The following is a 17,409-nucleotide window of genomic DNA, read 5'->3' as shown; positions in this document are numbered from 1 at the left end:
CCTAAATGGGGGAACCACTATTTGCCAACTAGAAGTGGATCAGTTCTGGGACTTCCCTGGTGGTCCAGTGGTTAAGACTTCACCTTCAAATGCAGGAGGTGTAGGTTCCACCCCTTGTTGGAGAGCTAAGATCCCACATGCCTCACCACCAAAAAAAAAAAAAAGGGAACATAAACAACAGAAGCAATATTGTAACAAGTTCAATAAAGACTTTAAAAATGGCCCACATCAAAAAAGTCTAAAAATAAACTCTCAGGGACTTCCCTGGGGACCCAGTGGGGGTTGGGGGGGGAGAGAAGTAGGTCACTTCTGCAGGTCCGGTGGGTCCAGAAGAATCTGAGAGGTCAAGGCTCTCAATTGCATTTACTCATATATGCCCAGCCCAGGTCTCAGGCTCCTAGCACTTTCCTAACAGTTGTCTGACCTTGGCACACAAGGCCCGTCAGAACTAAGAATCCCACCTTCTCTGGAGCTCTTTTACTCTTACCATTATGTCTAAAGCCTGGTCCTCCCTCTGCAGGTGGGAGTTCCTCAAATGCTGCCCAGGCAGTCCTCTGGCTTTTGCCTTTGGCCTGAGTGATTTTTCACTTTGAGACTGTCATTACCCCTTGAGAGTAAATCAATGGGCCTGGCAAAGTTCTTCATTTCCATGGTCCATACATTGACTACTTCCTTCAATTGCCAAAAACACTGCACCAGCCAGGTGCAAATACCTTCCACCCATATCCCAGCCCAGGTCACCAACAGTGAGTGAGTTTTAACCATCACAAGATTCTGGCATGCCAGGGACTAAGCTTACTTCTATCCATCAGGTTCACTGATACCTGGCTGGCAAATGGTCCCTCTCCAAATTCCCTTTTCTGCTTCTTAAGACCACTTCTGGCCCAAACTGTCTTGGTTCGGGTTCCCTGAAAGCAGACTCTGAGATGGAGATGGTTTAGCAGGCAGAATTCTGAGAGATAAGAGCTGTAAGAAGACAGGATTGGAAAGAGGGAGTAAATGATCACAATGTGGCTGCAGGCAAGGCCTCAGATGGTCGCACAGGAAGCTCTGAGCTGGGATGGCCCTTCTAGAGGGTTCCAGAATGTGGCAAGGAGGCTAGGGCATGACTTCTCTGCATCAACCAGTCACTGGCTGAAGACGGCCCAAAGGTCTGGGCCTTGCCTTGGTGGAGGCAACGACTTGTAGCCAGGAAAATTCCCAGGGAGGGAAGGAGCAGTGAGACACCAGGAGCCAATATTCCCAGCAGCTGGGTTTGTGGGCATTGAAGGGGGGCCAGTAGGAACATGCTTCAGTTCAGTTCAATTCAGTTGCTCAGTCGTGTCCGACTCTTTGTAACCCCATGAACCACAGCACGCCAGGCCTCCGTATCCATCACCAACACCTGGAGTCCACCCAAACCCGTGTCCGTTGAGTTGGTGATGCCATCCAACTATCTCATCCTCTGTCATCCCCTTCTCCTCCTGCCCTCAATCTTTCCCAGCATCAGAGTCTTTTCAAATGAGTCACCTCTTCGCGTCAGGTGGCCAAAGTATTGGAGTTTCAGCTTCAACATCAGTCCTTCCAATTAACACCCAGGACTGATCTCCTTTAGGATGGACTGGTTAGATCTTGCAGCCCAAGGGATTCTCAAGAGTCTTCTCTAACACCACAGTTCAAAAGCATCAATTCTTTGGCGCTCAGCTTTCTTTATAGTCCAACTCTCACATCCATACACGACCACTGGAAAAACCATAGCCTTGACTAGACGGACCTTTGTTGACAAAGTAATGTCTCTGCTTTTTAATACGTGTCTAAATTGGTCATAACTTTCCTTCCAAGGAGTAAGCGTCTTTTAATTTCATGGCTGCAATCACCATCTGCAGTGATTTTGGATCCCAGAAAAATAAAGTCAGCCACTGTTTCCACTGTTTCCCCATCTATTTCCCATGAAGTGATGGGACCTTTCCCATGAAGTGATGGGACCGGATGCCATGATCTTTGTTTTCTGAATGTTGAGCTTTAAGCCAACTTTTTCACTCTCCACTTTCACCTTCATCAAGAGGCTTTTTAGTTCCTCTTCACTTTCTGCCATAAGGGTGGTGTCATCTGCATATCTGAGGTTATTGATATTTCTCCCGGCAAACTTGATTCCAGCTTGTGCTTCGTCCAGCCCAGCGTTTCTCATGATGTACTCTGCAAAGAAGTTAAATAAGCCGGGTGAACATGGTTACAATTTATCAAACCATCTCAGCAAGTTCTTGTGAGAACTAAATGAGAGAAAATGTGGTAAGAGCTTAGCAATAGGCCAGGTATGTAATGGTTTTCTTTAAAAAGTTACTGGGACTTCCCTGGCAGTCCAGTGGTTAAAGACTCAGTGTTCCCACTGCAGGGGGTGTGAGTTTGATCCCTGGTAGGGGAACAAAGATCCCTTATGCTGCACCGTGTAGCCAAAAAATAACAAAAATTATGAAAACAAAAAGTGTCAGCAGATCTTGTATCTGGTGAGGAGCTCTAAAAAAAAAGGTAACTATTGCTGTTTTTATTTCCAATAATAATTATAGTTTCTGTTTATATCATAATATTTAGCTGAACCATGTAAGTTGTTGACATTTAACCACATTTGACCTACAGGTTTCATATGGCTCATCTGTTAATTAATAAGAATAATTAAATAGTACCTGTTCTACCTACCTTGTAGATTTATTTGAAGATCTACTAGCAAGGGGCATATGTAAAAATGCTTTGTAAATGTTCTATTAAAATGTCGACACACTAGATTATTGGTCTTATCTTTTACTACCACATCTAAGAAAATGGCTATGTTCAGGCTTCCCCAGCCAAGGATAATAAAGCTATCTTATTAAAAAAAAAAAAAAAAAAAAGCTATCTTATTCCCTTTAAATACTTAAATTACAACTAACTTTGAACCCTACAGGCCCTGATGGGAACCCAGCCCCTGCAGAGTGTTCCAGCAATCTTGGAGAGTGCCTCAGTGCTGGGTTACACCAGCCCTAGAACTCCCTCTTTCTATTCTTCCCCTTCAGCTTCGGCAGTGGTCCCACACCCTCTGTGACTTCCCACCTGCCTGGGCATGACCACGCTCTGTGGGTGGTTGCACCAAGGAGCCTTCCACTGGCCTCCTCATAGCCACTTAGCCCCACGCATGGCCAGGGCCCTTTTCTCAATGCATCATACTTAACAGAAACCAGGCACAGCTTCTAGCATGAGCTGACAAAATTTTAGAGACCAACGAAGAAGAGTAAAACAAAGAGAAATACTCAAGACCATGATTGATATGGTTTTTCTCAGAGTCTACAGATCCCAGGCTGATACCCAGGTAATCTCACAAGGTCACTGACCTGGCTAGCCCTGGCTAGTTCCATACGGCAGGGCCCAGCCCAGCACCATCTCCAAGGTTTGCTTGGACCGTGCCTTCCATCAAAGGACAGATGCAACTTTCTTTTTTTAGTTTATTTATTTGGCTGTGCCGGGTCTTATTTGTGGCCTGAGGGATCTCCATCTTCATTGTTGTCGTTTAGTCGCTAAGTCATGTCTCTTCGTGACCTCATGGACTGTAGCCCACCAGGTTCCTCTGTCCTTGGGATTTCCCAGGCAAGAATACTGGAGTGGGTTCCCATTTTCTTCTCCAGGGGATCTTCCTGATCCAGGGATCAAACTTAGGCCTCCTGCATTGCAGGCGGATTTTTCACTGCTGAGCCACTGGGGAAAGCAATCTGCACTGCGGCGTGCTAACTCTTAGTTGCAGCATGTGAGATCTAGGTCACTGACTAGGGTTCAAACCTTGGTCCCCGGCATTGGGAGCATGGAGTCTTAGCCACTGGACCACCAGGGAAGTCCCCAGATGCAACTTTCTTAAAACACGGACAGAGGAGGAGAGAGAGAAACTTCCCTGTCATCCCCAGGGCTCACATCTTGAGTCCTCAGTTTCTGCTCCAGGATATTGTCCTCTTAGGATGACTGGCAGTAGGAATTTTTCTTTAATGGCATTTACCCTCCCCCTAAGGTCATGGCCTTGCTCTTTGCAAATTGCAGAATGATTACAGGAATACAGAAGGTCCAAGATCAGTGCAGTCCAGAATATTGTGTATATATCATGTACGTCCAGTCCAGGCTGGTCCAGGCCCTTTTCACAGTTTCTGTTCCAGGTGACAGTCAGGTTCAAATGTGCTTTCTGCAGTCCTCTTGAATGGAGTTCCTCAAATCTTCTGAAACATCCATTCAAAGCACCCACAGTTCCATAAAGAACAAGCTACAGTTTATGGCCCAGTGCACTCTTGATCAAGACAGACCCAGCAAAACTTTCTCCACCCTACACACACCCCAAAGAGCATAGTAATAGCTGGGTGCCAACTATATACACCACACACACAAGACCCCTACTCTCAGGAACTTCCCCACCAGGAGGGGTAAAAGACGTTAACAGGTCAGCCTATCAGCAGAACCCCAGTTAAAGGAACAAGGGCCCATCCATTTGATGGAAGGCTGCAACAGACCAAGTGTGCTTTTTATTATGTGCTTTGAGAGAATTGTGGTCAGCAGCTTCTGAAGCAGCTTCTGAAATAGCTGCTGGTGATCCGGCCTCCCAGGATTTACATCCGTGTATAATCCCCTCCTTGAGTATGTGGATGATTATGGTGGTTGGGGTGGGGATGGGGAACAGCTGGACCTAATACCTTTTTCCAACAGCTAGAATACAACAAAGGCCTTGGAGGTCACTCAGAGATTGGGCTTTCAAAAGCTAGGGACTTCCAATTGCTCACTCTCTTCTCAGGGCACTTACCCTGATGATGTAAGCTGCCATGTTGGAGAGGCAGCCAGGTCCTGCAAGGGACGAAGCCAAGGGTCTGGCAGCTCCTAAGGGACTGAATCCTACCCACAACTTGGCATCTGATCCCAGCTGACACCTTGACGGCAGCCTGGGAGAGGCCCTGAACGGAGGACCCAAGTAAGCAGTTCTAACCTATAGAAACTGAGATGTAAATGTTGTCAGAAGCCACTGAGTTCAGAGGTAATTTGTTATGTAGCAAGATAATTACGATGGGAATAATCTTCAAGGTGTGTTCTTAAGTAGAAAAATCCAGGTGCAGAAAAATGTTATATGTTTTTATTTGTATAAAAGGGGAGAAATATTTCCATTGTGTGTGTGATCCATATATATATATTTGCTTCTATATGCATAAAATATTCCTGGAGTGATATGCATTAAATTCAGAATACACATTGCCTTCTGGGAGGTCTAATGGTTGGTGGAGGGAGAATTTTCCCTGTACACCTTTTAGATCTTGATTTTGTATCAGGTGAAACTGTTGACAATTCAAAAAGTAAGCACAATTTTTTTTAAAAAAGAATCAGTCAATAAACCACCCAGGAAAAAGAAAATGAAGATAAGGTTTTTTTAAAAAAACAATTAAACTTTAAACTGAGGAGCTCTTATTGATTTGTACATACCTCTTGTTCCCCACATCCAAGTGCTGTCAACTCTCAGAATATCTCAAATCTGCCCCACTTCTCTTTTTAAAATTTATTTGTAATAGAATTTTTTAAAGTCACACTCCATTTATAGTCATTACAAAATATTGGACATATTCCTCAGGTTATATAATACATCCTTTATAGCCTGTCTTACACCCAACAGTTTGTACCCCTTAATCCCTCCCCATCTCCCCACTGGTAACCACTAGTTTGTTCTCTATGTCTCTGAGTCTACTTCTTTTTTGCTATATTCATTAGCTTGTTGTTTCCTAAAGATTCCACATTTGAGATATAATACAGTATTTATCTTTCTCTGTCTGACTTATATGCCCTCCAAGTCCATCCATGTTGTTGCAAACAAAATTTCATTCTTTTTATGGCTGAGTAGGGTGTTCTTTGGAAAAATGATGCTAAAGCTGAAACTCCAGTGCTTTGGCCACCTCATGCGAAGAGTTGACTCATTGGAAAAGACTCTGATGCTGGGAGGGATTGGGGGCAGGAGGAGAAGGGGACGACAGAGGATGAGATGGCTGGATGGCATCACTGACTCGATGGACGTGAGTCTGAGTGAACTCCGGGAGTTGGTGATGGACGGGGAGGTCTGGCGTGCTGCGATTCATGGGGTCGCAAAGAGTGGGACATGACTGAGCAACTGAACTGAACTGAACTGAACTGAGTATTCTATTGTGTGTTTGTGTGTGTTCTCTGCTGAAGAAGGGATCAGCCACCCACTCCAGTATTCTTGGGCTTCCCTTGTGCTCAATTGGTAAAGAATCCACCTGCAATGTGGGAGACCTGGGTTCGATCCCTGGGTTGGGAAGATTCTCCTGGAGGAGGGAACAGCTACCCACTCCAGTATTCTGGCCTGGAGAATTCCATGGACTGTATAGTCCATGGGGTCGCAAAGAGTCAGACACAACTGAGTAACTTCCTCTTTCACTTTCATGCAGAAGAGGAATTGCTGGATCATATGGTAGTTCTATTTTGAGCTTTCTGAGAAGCCTCCATACTGTTTTCCTCAGTGGCTGCACTAATTTACATTCCTACCAACAGTGTACAAAGGTTCACCTTTCTCCACATTCTCCTAATATTTGTTATTTGTGTTCTTTTTGATGACAGCCATTCTGACAGGTGTGAAGTGATAGCTCGTAGTGATTTTAAAACTGTCCCAAGTCTCTCTTTCCATTTTCTCTCCTACTACCCTGGACCAAGCCACAAGCATCTTTTTCCTGGCCTATTGTAATAGCTTCCTAGTCGTTCTCTCTGCTTCCTCCCGTTACCTCCTTTCCTGGTTACATTGCTCCCCTTCTTCATAGTGGAGCTTCCTGGTCAAATGTTCACTTTCCCTTTTAAAGTGAATTTTGGTATAGGAGATAGCTTGCAAGTACAGAAATACTCTTGAAGAAACAAAGGGAGGGGACTTCGCTGGTGGTCTAGTGGTTAAGATGCTGCTCTTCCAGTGTAGGTGGTACAGATTTGATCCCTGGTCAGGGAACTAAGATCCCACATGCAGCAAAAAAAAAAAAAAAAGAAAATGCAAAGGGAGAAGGGAACTGCTATGTATTAGGTGCTTATGTAAAGCAGATTTTACATATAATGCTATTTAATCTTCGTAACAGCCTTATGGCGTGGGCATAATTACTGTCCCCATTTTACAGACAAAGACAGTTGAGGTCAAGGCTACAGTATTATGTCCATGGGTACTATCTGCTTAGCATCCCCTTCTCCCGGGAATGATCTCTTCTTTTCTCCATCCATCTGCTTATTGTAGGAACGACCACCATCTGCAAATATCCTGCCTCCTGGTCACATCTGATTCATTCAAGTACAGGCAGCTGACCCAGTCTGGGCAGCAGAGCACTTCCTATCCTGCAGAGACCCCTTCCCCAGCTGCCAACAGCTGCAGAGAGACTCAGTAAACTGGATCGGAGAAGAGCCTTTGATGCACAGCACCCTCAGCTGAGAAGATGATGAACTCTTCATGATCAAAATTCCATGGTGTTGAACCAGAGAAACTGGCTACTACTCCCCTTTCTGCCCTGAAATTGAGTTTGTCACTTTCTCTGCACTTTGGTATTGTGTTTGTGAAATAACAGGGTGGAGGCCAGAAGGGTGGTTTGGATTGGAAGAGTTAATCTCCAAGGACCCTAACTCTTCTGTGCAACCTTGAGAACGCTATATCCCTACTCCGAGCCTCAATTTGCTCAACTGAGAGTTGGAGATGGCAGTGAGGGAGGTGGGGAATGGATGAGACAATCTCCTGAAGGACTTTCTAGTTCAGAAAATTAAGGGCTCTTCACATCAGAGGTAAGTGGCTGCCCTCCTTCTCAACAGGAGAGATGTCTTTCCCCCTAACTTCTGGCTGAGCCCCTCCAGGCTCTTTAATAAGAGGGTGGCGGACCTTCTAATCTGGGAAGGGGCCGATTTCACTCAGAACAAATGAACCACAGAGACAAAAACCATCTGTGGTGTGGTGGAGACCCTGCCAGAGTCCCCTTAGCAGCCTGCCTCTTGCCAAGACCCCAGCCCCCACCCCCAGCCCTGTCAGCAACCCCTCTCCCCATCCCAGATTTGATTAAATGTTACATTTCCCATCATGCAGTCGGGCCTTCTGCTGTGAGGTTACTAGCTGCTCTTAAGAGTTCTTTATACAACTCCACTTGGGCTCCCAGCCACCAAATTCTTCCTGCTCATGCATTACTTAAATTAGCTAAGGATGTTGGCATTTAGAGCCAAACACCAGCATTTATCTCAGAAGGCGGCCTCACGATGGCCATGGCTGTACTTTCAGTGCTGCACTCCTCTGCAGACAGCTCTTTGTAATGTAAGGTGTTACACAAGCTCTTGCTGTATCTATAATTCTGCATATTTTTATGATTAGCTGACTAGGAGTACATACATTCCACGGCGGGCCTCCGGTATAACAATTGGTCCAGGAGACAAGAAATCACATTCCAACAACTTTTGTTCCCTAGCTCCTTTTCAGATGACTCCACCTTGACTCCTGGCTGAAACAGAGCAAGTCTAGTGCCCTCCACTGCCCAGGACACCAAGAGGCCCTCACACATGTGTGGCCTGTGGCAATTTACGAAAGTTTCACTTACGCTCCTCATACTTCTGTGGTTGCTATTTTACAGATGAGGAAACTATGTCTCACAAAGAAAAACTGTCAATTTATAAGGCAAAGCACACATTGGTAATCATTCTCACAATGCAGCCAAATTTCTTGAGTCTAGGGCTTTCCCTGCTATATCACAACTGAAAGGAAAAGAAACCAGCTTTCAGAAATGGATGTCTACTCAAGACGGTCTATAACAGACGTTAGGGCAAGGCTCAGCTGCTATAATAGAGAGACCTGATAAAACTATGGTTTAGGGAGCAGAAAAGCCTATTTTTCTCTCCTGTAATACTCCACGATGCCTGGCAGCTCAGCTGCATGCAATTTGTCAACACCCAGGTTCCTTCCAACTTGTCGCTCTACCATCTCCAGAGCCCTTTTATAATCTATTTGCATGACTGACGCTGGTTTTGCAGCCACATCTGGGTTGCAGTTGGTGGGAAGGAAAAGAGGGGGAGACACGCCCATCATTTTAAGGCCTGAGCCCCCTAATGCTACATATCATTACCCCTCATATTCCACTGGAGAGAATTTGGTCACAGGGCTACCCTTAACCACAAAAGGGAAAGAGAAATATGATCTAGCTACATGCCCAGGAAAGAAGGGGGATGGATTTGGCAGGGTGACTGGCAGAATCTCCCACATAAAGCATTGAAAGTCTCCAACTATTTTTCATACTCTCCTTCACCTCCTCCCAAGAGAATAACTCTCTCTCTCACTTGCCTCCTTGTACCTAAAAATCAACCATTTAAGGGCCACCTTTGGGTTTTGAAGGCCCTTTGGTCTTCTAGAAATCTTTTTTGCATGTGTGTGCAATTTTTTAAATACTTATGTGTCTATTTTGTTATTATTTTTTGGCTGGATGCAGTCTTAGTTGTAGCATGTGGGGTCTTTGTTGTAGCACATGCGCTCAGTAGCTGGGGCGCATGGGTTCTCTGGTTGAGGTCTGTGAGCTCAGTAGTTGCCACACGGGCTTAGTTGCCCCACTGAGGGTGGGATCTTTATTTAGTTCCTCAACCAGGGATCAAATCCATGTTCTCTTCGTTGGAAGGTGGATTCTTAACCATTCACTGTACCACCAGAAAAGTCCCTGTGCCAATTTTAAATATAATTGTATTTAAGATGTTACTTTTTCCCACTTACAATACAGTGCTTATAAAGTGCAATATTATTTCCTTTCCCTGTGTAAATATCCATATCCAAGTGTCAGGAATGCCCAGTTATGTACTATAGCAGCTCAACTTTAAAAGCATCATGAAATTTACTATCAATTTGGGTCCTTCAGTGTTTTGTGTGGAATGATGCTAAACCCATATGTTAGGTTAGCTTAATCAGTCTCTTCAATGGTGTGCCCAGAGGAGGCACCCCCAGATGGAGGAGCTCCACCACCAGGGAAGCCCTCCAGGCCTGCCTCCCGCACTCTGGTACAGCATGGTACCAATGGGGTAGCAGACTTTTTCCAGCTCCTTCTCCTGATGTTCAAATTCTTCCTCCTCAGCAGTCTGATTCTTATTAAGCCAGTTGATTATTTCATTACATATATCAAGAATCTTTGTCCTCATCATTGATCTTGCCTTGAAGTTTTTCATCTTCAGCAGTAGCTTTCATGTTGAAAGAACAAGATTCAAGCGAATTCTTAGAAGACAACTTGTTCCACAGAAGCGCATCTTCATCTTTGTACTTCTGGACCACTAGCTACCATTATTTAAATATTTTTTCATTCTTTCAACAAGCATCCATCCTCTGTAACGAGCACCTAATAGTACCATCTTTAATCCTCAAAATACTCCATTAAAAGAGTGTCATTATCCTCTTTTTATAAGTGAAGAAACTGAGACTCTGGAAAATGGAGTGGCTGATCCAAGATAGAATCAGAAACCAAACCTGGTTCTGTCTAACTCCAAAGCCCTAACTGTTTCTGCCACGTCATAATGATATGTTTTCTTCATCACTATAGCTTTTCTTCTTATCCAGAAACACCTTGTGAAGACTATGTACTGGTCCAAAAACAAGGTCTGGGGGACCACAGGAGACAGGCTGATGAGAGTTTGATGTTTCTTTATAGACCCCCGTGTTACCACAAGAACAGTGTGGGCCCCAGGACAGTAGCATATTGCTTGCATGCTCAATCACTCAGTCGTGTCCTACTCTCTGCGACCCCATGGACTGTAGCCCGCCAGACTCCCCTGGCCCCAGGATTCTCCAGGCAAGAATACTGGAGTGGGTTGTCATTTCCTTCTCCAGGGGATCTACCCAACCCAGGGATCGAACACGCATCTCCTGCATCTCCTGCAGTGGTAGGCAGATTCTTTACCACTGAGCTACTGGGGAAGTCCCAGTAGTAGCATGTTGGGAGCATCTTTGTCTCAGGCCTGTGCTGTGGTTGCCATCCAGAAACTCTCCAGGGCTGTGACCCAGACTCTTCACATTAAATATAATTCTTAACAAAACCAAAGCACATGTTTTGGTTCCAGATATTGTCTGACAGAAAAGACTAATCAAATAAGAACAACTTTTTTCACAATCCTTGGGAAAGCCCACTTCTATAATAACCCATAGACCAACACAACTTTCAGCCCATGTCCACTGTGGTTTTGGACAATCTTGTAATTAACTTCTAGGATGTTGATACTGGGCCCAGCAGTGAGGAGGAGGGGTTGTATATTTAAAGTCTTCAAGTAACGGACTTATTCTCTGTCCGCATCAATCAGCACAGGCAGAGAATCCAGACTAAATGGAACTCAAGGGTTGTCTAGAATGAGACCCATACAGGGTTGCGTTTTTTCCTTACTGTATACATCCCAGCCTTGGATCCATTCACTTCCAAGCTACCACTGTATCTTTGGGCTACTCCTGAAACCTCAAAATTTTTCATTCAATTCAACTGACACCTGTTTCTTGAACACCTTCATCTGTTGCCACTGATATTCCCTCTTGCATCATTTTAAGTAAATCTAAGGTTTCATTGATGGCTCAGTGGTAACGAATCTGGCTGCCAATGCAGGAGACAAGGGTTTGATCCCTGATCCCACATGCCATGGAGCAACTAAGCCCGTGCACCACAACTATTGAGCCTGTGCTCTAGAGCCCGGGAACTGCAACTGCTGAGCCACAATCACGGGAGCCCCCATGCCTAGAGCCTGTGCTCCATGACAAGAGAAGCCACTACAATAAGAACTTCAAATACCACAATGAAGTAACCCCTACTCACTGCAGCTAGAGAAAAGCCCATGCAGCAACAAAGACCCAGCACAGCAATATATATATATATATATATATATATATATATATATAAAATAAAGCAAATCTAGTTCCCCTCCCATGTGACAGCTTTTTACATATATAAGGATATGCATATCCCTGTTTCCCAGAAGCTTCTCTTCCTTAGTGAATATCCCAGCTCCTTTAACTTTTTCTTGGATAACCACCCTGAGTTTCCTAACCCCACAAGCACCTGATCCTCCCTCCACAGAAGGATTTCCTTACACATTGCCCAAGAGGCAACCCACTTGACATTTTGTCCAACTCCCTTATATTGGTCAGAAATATAAATCCAATTCAAATGAAAGTAAGACTAATAACAAATAAGTGGGGAGGTGTTAAGAATGTATTGGCTCACAAAGCTGACAATTCCAGGAACTAGATCTTTGCCTTTAGGCATGGCTGGATCTAGGGAAGCAGTGTTATAAGAACTCAGTTTCGTTTTGTCCATCTCTTAATTCTGATTTCTTTAGGGTTGTCTTCATTCTCAAACATAAACTTTCAATGAAGTAAGTCATCATAGCTCAAGGTTAACATTATCTCAGTTCTATAGCATAGTTGAATAGCTGCATTTTCCCCCATGATTGCAGCAAAAGTTTCTGGGTGTTATTGGCAAGCCTGGGTTGCTTGTGTTTCCTTGAAGTCAGAGGATAAGATGAATCCCTCAGAACCACATAGACTGAAAATGGGGAGGGGAAACTCCCGAATGGAAAATCTCATTGCTATTATCAGCTAAAGGGGGAATATGGAAGAGAGCAGAGGTAAAACATTCTCTGACATAAATCATACCAGTGTTTTCTTAGGTTAGTCTCCTAAGACAATAGAAATAAAAACAAAAAAAGCAAATGGGACCTAATCAAACTTACAAACTTTTGCAGAGCAAAGGGAACGATTAAAAAACATCATAAAGACAACCTACGGACTGGGAGAAAATATTTGCAAATGATGTACCGGACTAAGGCTTAGTCTCCAAAATATACAAATAGCCAAGACATGGTAACAACCTAAATGTCCACTGACAGATGAATGGATAAAGAAGATGTGGTACATATATACGATGGAATACTACTTAACTATAATAAAGAATGAAATAATGCCATTTGCAGCAACATAGATAGGCCTAGAGATGATCATACTAAGTGCTCAGAAAGAGAAAGACAAATACCACATGAAATCACTTATATGCAGAATCTGAAACACTGCACAAATGAGCCTATCTGCAAAATGGAAACAGGTTCACAGACATAGAGATCAGACTTGTGGGTGCCAAGGGGGAGGCAGAGAGAGGGATGGACTGGGAGTCTGTGGTTAGTAAATGCAAACGATCATGTTTAGAACGCATAAACGAGGTCCTGCTATACAGCACGGGGAATATATCCAAACTCCTGGGATAAACCAGAAAGGAAAAGAATATTAAAAAAGGATGTGTATATTCATATAACTGAGTCTTTGCTGTACAGCAGAAATTAGCACAACACTGTCAATCAACTCTACTTCAAAAGAAAAAAGAAAAAGGGGAGCAAATGATGTGCAGAAAAACACCACTGAAAATAGATATCATTCCATCACTTTTACCCTCTCAGCCACATGTTTTACTATCTTATCTTTCCATCCCCCAGAGTGTTCAGCACAGTGGGAGCTAAAAATTGCTTGCTGAATGTACAAGTCATGCTCAGTGAAGAAGACCAGCTCTATGCAAAAAAAAGGAAATTGCCTCAACAGGAGGCCAGTTACTCAACAAATATGTTTTGAATGCTTACTCTGTGACCAGGCACTGCTCTCGATGAACCAGCAAAACAGAGTTCTTGTCCCCAAGGACCTTACTTTCCAGTGGGGGTGGGAGGGAAGACAGTAATGATCATAAGTAAACGCACAAATAAATAGACAAAATTCACATGACAGGAAATGCTGGCATAGATGAACCTTGAAGAAATTATGCCAAGTGAAATAAGCCAGACACAAAGTAACAAAGCCTGTATGATTCCATCTATATATGGTACATAGAATAGTCAAATTCATAGGGACAGAAAGTAGAATGGTGGGTACCAGGGGATGGAGAAGCAGTGAATGAGGAGTTAGTGTCTAATGAGGACAGTTTCAGATGGGGAAGATGAAAAAGTTCTGGAGATGGATGGTGGTGATGGTTTGACAACAATATGAATGCACTGACTGTCATTGAATTGTACATTTCAAAATGGTTAAATTTCATGAGGTACATTTTTTTAAAAAGGTAAATGATAATAAACAAGAAGCAGGAAAAAGAGGAATTCCCTCATAGCTCAGTTGGTAAAGAATCCGCCTGCAATGCAGGAGACCTCAGTTTGATTCCTGGGTCAGGAAGATCCCCTGGAGAAGGGATAGGCTACCCACTCCAGTATTCTTGGGCTTCCCTTGTGGCTCAGCTGGTAAAGAATCCACCTGCAATGCGGGAGACTTGGGTTCCATCCCTGGGTTGGGAAGATCCCCTGGAGAAGGGAAAGGCTACCCACTCCTGTATTCTGGTCTGGAGAATTCCGTGGACTGTATAGTCCATGGAGTCACAAAGAGTTGGATACGACTGAGCAACTTTCTTCTTCTGGAGAAGAAAATGTTATATTAGACAAACAGTCAGGAAAACTCTTTCTTACAGATTGGATATTGAAGCGGAGTCCTGAATGAGGAAGTAAGTGGTTCACTGACTCTGGGGCATGGGCTGGGGGCTGGGGGCTGGGGGAGGGGAGAATGTGCCAGGCAGAGCAACAGTAAATGCAATGGCCCTGAGGCAGCGGCGATGAACTTGGTGAGAACAGTGCGGAGGGTAGTGCTGCTGGGATTCTACGAACAGGGAAGACCAGCTGGAGCAGAGATCCAGGGATCAGATCTCACAGGGCCTTGAAGGCCACAAGAAAAGCTGTGGGTTTTACTTTAAGGAGCTGGGAAACCATGGAAAGGCTTGACTAGCTTAACACGGTCACCCTCCTAGCTTAACACGGTCACCCTCCCTCCCACCCCTTTTATTTATTTGGCTGCAACGGGTCTTAGTCGTGGCACGAGGGATCTTTCGTCTTTGCGGCATGCGTGATCTTTAGTTGTGGCGTGTGAACTCTTAGAAGCGGAATGCAAACTCTTAGTTGTGGCATGTGGGATTTAGTTCCCTGACCAAGGATCGAACCCAGGCCCCCTACACTGGGAGCGAGGAGTCTTAGCCACTGGACCACCAGGGAAGTGCCTCCCCAACTTTTTAAAAAATTTTCCAAAGTACGGAAAGTAGGAAAACGCATACTAGTGAAACCACGCAGGACTCTGTGGGGCTCCTGAGCCTGGAAACCTTTCTGGGTCCCCCAGTTCTTGTTTGTAGAGAACAGACTCCAGCCTCCATGACCTTCCCCGAGTCCCAAAGGGCCGATTCAAACAGCTGCTAATCAAGGAAGGGAGGGGATGCAGAGACAAGGAAGGAGCAGCCAAGAAATAATAGTACAGCCTTGGGGCAGGGTCCTATTTCTGCCTCAAGGAATACACAGAACAATATGTGTGAGCTCTTTGCAGAACTAAGACCCTCAACAAATGGAAGGTGTTAACCTTCTTCACAGAGAAGGCAATGGCACCCCACTCCAATACTCTTGCCTGGAAAATCCCACGGACAGAGGAGCCTGGTGGATTGCAGTCCATGGGGTCGCTAGGAGTCAGATATGACTGAGCAACTTCACTTTCACTTTTCACTTTCATGCACTGGAGAAGGAAATGGCAACCCACTCCAGTGTTCTTGCCTGGAGAATCCCAGGGACGGGGGAGCCTGGTGGGCTGCCGTCTATGGGGTCGCACAGAGTCGGACACGACTGAAGCGACTTAGCAGCAGCAGCAATCTTCTTCATTCCAGAGGAGACCACCTGAGGCCGGATTAAAGGAGTGCAGGCCCTGCATGCACCTGAAGGTGGTCAGCAACCCCACCCTCGAACTGGTGCTATAAAACTCCTCACCGAATCCTCCTGGGTTGGGACACACGGTTTTTGAGACATGAGCCCACTGTGTTCACCTTTGCTTGGCAAAACAATAAAACTCTTCTTTTCTACTTCACCCAAAACTCTGTCTCTGAGATTTGATTCAGTGCCAGTGCACAGAGGCCGAGTTTTCAGCATCCCTGCCACCTGGATTTAATAATTATCAACATCCTCCCATGTTTGCTTCACCCTTTTAACCTTTGCTGAGTTTTTGAAAACAAATTTGTAGACATTGTGACATTTCATCATAATTAAATATGCATCTCTTGAAAAAGGCATTTCCTACATAACCACGATTTTGTTCCTAACAAAATTAACGATTCTTTCATATCTGTATTCAAATTTCAACAATTGTTCATAATTTGGTTTAACTCGGGATCAGACATTGCATTGTTTTAGTGTTTCCTAAATATTTTAAATCTTGGACAGTCTCTCACTTCACTCCCCTTCTTATCATGCTTTGATTATCAAAGAGGTTAGGGCAGTATCCTATGGAATGTCTATATCCTGGTGTTGTGACTTATGTGTTTAAAGACCATCCCCCCACCACCACCACAGACTGTAAAGGGCAAGGATGGAGGCCAAGAGACCAGTTGGGGGAGTGGGGTATGCTCATTGCAGTAACAGCAAATTCTAGGTACACAAGGATAACAGAACAAGAACGGAAACAATTGGGGGAAAGAGTTGTCCATGTGCTAGGAGGGTGAAAAGCTGATAGAGGGATCCAGTCTGTCTTATCAGGGTAGGAAAAGCCAGCTCTTTTTGGCTGCACATTCATGACACCATGAGAAGTAAGCCCATTCCCCCTGTAGAAACCCAGAAAGTCTCAGTAACTGGGGGCACCAGGTAATTCAGAGTGCTAAAAATAAGAGGCTTTGTTGACAATGACACTGAAGAGTTCCTTCAAAAAACACACTGCCTACGCTGTTCCCTTGAGTGTGGCCCACCATTGACAATCCTGTCTATGAATATAGAAATTCCATAAAACTTTTCAGGGACTCACTCTTTAATAAGAATAAACAAAGGTTTCTAGTAAAGTTGAAGAAAGCCTCCAACATTAAAGACAGAAAAAAACAGAAAATAAGAGCTTAGAGGAAACAAGGACAGTGCAGAGAGCAGAATGAAACAAAACAATCACAGCCATACTTAATATCTCAGAAGAGTAAGAGAAGACCCTGTGAATGTCTAAAAAGAACACGCTACAATAAAAACAACAAAGAACAAGACAAAAAAAAATAATTTAAATAGAAGGATTGGAAGTTAAAGTCTAGGAAATTTCCCAAAAAAGGAAATTAAAAAGACAAAGAGAAAAAATAAAAGAAAACTAAGGTTTCAATCCAACGACTAAAACCTAATGAATTTTTTTAGAGCTTCAGAAAGCTAGAACAGAGAAAATGAAGATAGGAAATTATAAAAGAAACATCACAAAGAAATTTCTCAGAACTAAGGGATATGAATGTTCAAATTAAAAGGGTCTACTGAGTGCCTGGCACAATAACTAGAAATTAGGCCTCACCAAGTTACATCACATTGAAATTGAAGAATTTTAGGAATAAAGAGAAGAACATAAAAACCTCT

The sequence above is a fragment of the Bos indicus x Bos taurus genome, chromosome 10 (genome assembly GCF_003369695.1).
Source record: "Bos indicus x Bos taurus breed Angus x Brahman F1 hybrid chromosome 10, Bos_hybrid_MaternalHap_v2.0, whole genome shotgun sequence".
In the NCBI taxonomy this organism is placed as follows: Eukaryota; Metazoa; Chordata; class Mammalia; order Artiodactyla; family Bovidae; genus Bos; species Bos indicus x Bos taurus.
Note: the sequence above shows the minus strand (reverse complement) of the source record.